At 39.1% G+C, this 4152-nt stretch overlaps 1 protein-coding gene across 3 annotated transcripts in view; it reads right to left on the reverse strand.

The window, feature by feature from the left end:
• Window positions 1-480: 480 nt before the first annotated feature.
• The window catches only part of LOC130385695 (protein FAM168A-like), a 29719-nt gene continuing 26047 nt past the window's right edge, over window positions 481-4152 (reverse strand). For all 3 annotated transcript variants that reach the window (XM_056594343.1, XM_056594340.1, XM_056594342.1), the window contains one exon: window positions 481-4152. This exon is cut by the window's right edge and continues 56 nt beyond it. The gene's annotated coding sequence lies outside the window, so the exon portion shown is untranslated.

Genomic DNA, 4152 nt, shown 5'->3' on the forward strand with positions numbered 1-4152 from the left:
GTCCCGTTGAAAATACAAGCAGCCCCGAGGCACATAAAAGCCAAGTTTTCCATTTAGTGGGGTTTCCGGTGGCGAGGGAAAAGGGAGATATGGCGACCCCATGAGGACCTTTAGAGATATAACCCTGGATGTATCCATCCCTTACCTTGATGGATTACCGTTATACGATGATACATCCATGGGCCATGCATTAAAAAGCATGTTGGAATCGGTTTGGATCTGTGCACAGTCTATCTATGGTTTTAATGGATTTATAATTAGACATAATCTTTGACACAGAAAACTCATTTTTATTATATATTATAATATAATATACACATGTAATATAATTATGAGTTACTCGTGTTTATTACATTATTATTACCTTTATCTTCTTGTTTTCTTGTATAGGCTCATTGTATTGTTATTTGCCTGGTTTAAGATGGAACTTAAGATAGGTAATAGGAGACAAAAACAGAGAGTCAACAAACAAAATGGGTTTGTACTCAAAGTTTTTCTTTAATATATATTTTTTTAATCTTAAAGATGGTACAATAAGGTTTACAAATTCCTGTCGCGTCGTTCATGAACTACAACATAAAAAAAGCAATTACAGTTGATCTGCACACATTAATAGCAGGGCTGTGCCCTTGTTGACCTTAACCCATACATAGACCATAGGATAGATTCCAACGTCACAGCTGCTTTCTTAAGAGCCAGCATTACAGTCTAACTAATTGGCTGGTAGATTCTGTATCACAAGATGCACACTAAACTAAATTTTGGGCGACATATGTTTTTTGGAAGACATACAGTTGTAAAGTATCAACTTTTGTTTGACCAAAGGTAACCATGTAACAAACAGACCTATAATATTTTTTTAGATGGCGACATACCCAATACTCGACAATAATTAGAGCGAGCTTCCTTGCACTTTGAAATACTTGTGACTACAACGGACGGAAAAACCGAATGTGCGAAGTGCAAAATCTCATTATACACCAATGTCGCCGTAATGCACCATGTCATGCCTATATGCCTTGATCACAAGCCATACTTTTATCTTATACTTGCAAGTAGGCGTTATATCCTTGTAAATTAACCACTATTACTATTACTCAGAGTTTGTGTCCTGTATGTGTGTGTGTAGTCTGCGTGTGTGTGTGTGTGTCTGTTTCTATGTGTGTGTGTGTGTGTGTGTGTGTGTGTGTGTGCGTATGTGTGTGTGAGAGAGAGGAGGGGGGGATACATGATTACATGTTGAAAGGTCAAGGGAGATGTAGACTATAGACAGTTAACATGATGTCCATCTGTGCTGTCACAAATGCAAGCAATTAACATGAATATTTGCCTTATCAATGGTTATAGGTAATAACAATAGCCGATTATGGCAAAGCGAATCTTATGGTTTGCAAAACAATGCCTTCTCCCTATTTTAAAACAAAAATACCACAATTGGAATTATTAATAGAGCAGATATCTTTTAGCAATTTAAGGACGATATGCATAAGAATATTTGTAGAATACAGGTTGAACCCCCTCGATTTAGCATGAAACACAACATTCACATTGACTGGTGTCTGTTTAATAGTCATGTGCATTGTCCCAGGCCTTGCATTACATTACATCTGGCTTCACATCATGTGGAAAGCAGGAGAAAATGCTCCCGATGCTATAGGTTTCAGTAAGGTAAAAGTCACCCCCTAGTATCAACAGTAGACTGGAAATAGACCAGGACCATATTGCTAAAAGCCAAAAGCACGTTTTGACCCAGTATGTTCATTTCAATGATGACCCAACAAATGTGTTTTAGCATTAGCTGTTCAATGCTCATGAGAAAATGTGGAGATATTCCCTTTAGTGTGGATATGGTGACTGAGCGGGTGGCGGCTCAATTAGTTAAGCTAAAATCGGACAATAGGACTTAAATGATAAACATTAGGACTGACATTATCACGACATTACAGTAACCAAAATACCAGAAAATATCTACTCTCTGACGACTATATCAATAGTACACAGACTTGCTTTGAGGGGACAGTTCTAATGTCCTGAACCTAGAATCAAATCATATACAACCCAATAGAAGCCAACAAAATGTAATGAGTTGCCTTTCTAAATGGCATAGATTACCGTTACGTCTTTGTGCAAATGTTTCTAATCTAGCACTCCTATTCAAACACACACACATCCACGTCAAGCAACACAACTCAAATCACACGCACACACACACACACACACACACACACCCACGCCAAGCAGCAGAACCTAAACCCCTGAAGTCAATGTGCGTGTTCCCCTGGTTGTGGCCCATGAGCAAACTTCCTTCCATCCCACCCTGGCATTGTGTCCAGGAAGAGGGCGGGTGGGCGGTGTGGTATTCCGGCTGGGGGAAAACCCATCCAACCATTCAGGTATTACATCGCAAGTTAGTGAGGTTATCGCTGGGCTCGTATTGCGAGGTCCGCATGCACTGGATAACTGAACCCCCCTACCAACTAGCATTCAGAAAGTCAAACCCAGTTTATTGTACTCTGCATCCTGCGTGTTTATGCATAGACCAAGCTTTTTGAATGATGACGTCAACCACAAAGCCCTGGTTCGGGACAGGACGATGCCCAACACCAGTATAGTCTTTTGTGTGTATGTGTGTATATTTTCATACACATACCCTGTAGAATACAATTAAATAGAATCAAATGTGTGCCAAAGAGGAGCACTGCCCTTTGGCTTGTGAGCTTCAAGGATCATGTCGAAGCCTGTCTGACCTTGCAGCTACAAAGCCTGAGGAGCAACAACCCACCCTGACACATTGTGACAACAGTGTTTGACGATATTCATAGTTTTACCTTTGTAATTACAGACAGTACGGCCACCTTTGATCTGATAGTGGATGTAAAGTAGAGACCTTTGAGACACAACGCCAAGTGTCTAAGGTGGTCACTGAAAACAGAACAAAAACACTGAAGAACTTCGAAACGCGAGGAGAATGTCGGCCCTCAGCTGTACATATTTGTATTCTACTTTGATGTATTCAACAGTTATTATATATATATATATATATGTATATACACATATATATATATATATATTAAACACACACACACACTCACTTGGAACAAGCCAACAAAAAAACAATCCTTTATACTCATAGTATAAGGCATTTATACACAAGTGTTGACTTGTGTATATGCACAAGTCTTACGTACACAAGTGTCCACGTGTGTACACAGACCCGGTGAAATATAGGCCCCCATGACGTCTGTACAGCCTAAATGTGCATATGTGGACTTTCTATACGCTCTTGCGGTGCTTAAAGTGTACTGCGAGTCCTCGCGTTGAATGTGCGTACATACTCCTGACTACTCACTCTCACGTACAGTACACCCAGCGAAACATGTAAGGATACCACTTATAGAATATATCGAGTGTTACTAAATATGGTTTTTAATTTCTTGGTACGCTATAGGTGATGTGCAAGGCTGACATCTTCTACATGGCTTTGCAAACGTTGTTTGAAGGTGTCCCGACATAAGAGGGTCCACCACATCAGTGCTAGCATTCAGCGGAATCTATTTCCACTAAAACTAAAAATATCATGAAATTAAAAAAAAAAAGAAAAAGAAAATTATAATCTACAAAAACAAACAGGGTTGAATAGAATACAACTGACAGACACCTGGTGTCTAACAGTCCCAACAGGGTTGCACGGTTGAAATGCAACCTTATTCGCAAACAGAAAGGCAAACTAATTATGAAATGTTGTTCCCATTAAATAACTGGGAAGTTATGGTTGAGCTAAGTAGGGCCTATTTACAAAACATAACAAAACAGATCTATGAAAACGTCAGCATTCAAAGTAATATTTACATTCTCACTGCTGAAGGAACTGACTGGCCGCTATAAGCTTTTTGTTCAGTTTTCAGAACCAAAGAACATATATACAGACACCAACATGTTAAGAAGCCACAACTATACAAGAGAGGACCTGTACAATGTGCCAGTGTTTGGATTTGAAGAGTGCTGAACATATACAACAAAGACAATCCACAATCCAGCTGGCTAAAAAAATAAAATAAAATAAAAACAAACAGTCTAACGTTGACACAAAAAAAAAAAAACGGTTACAAAACGCAAAAAACACATGAAGTCGGCCCTTCAGTTTCACTGCTT

Source organism: Gadus chalcogrammus, chromosome 7 (genome assembly GCF_026213295.1).
Source record: "Gadus chalcogrammus isolate NIFS_2021 chromosome 7, NIFS_Gcha_1.0, whole genome shotgun sequence".
NCBI lineage: Eukaryota > Metazoa > Chordata > Actinopteri > Gadiformes > Gadidae > Gadus > Gadus chalcogrammus.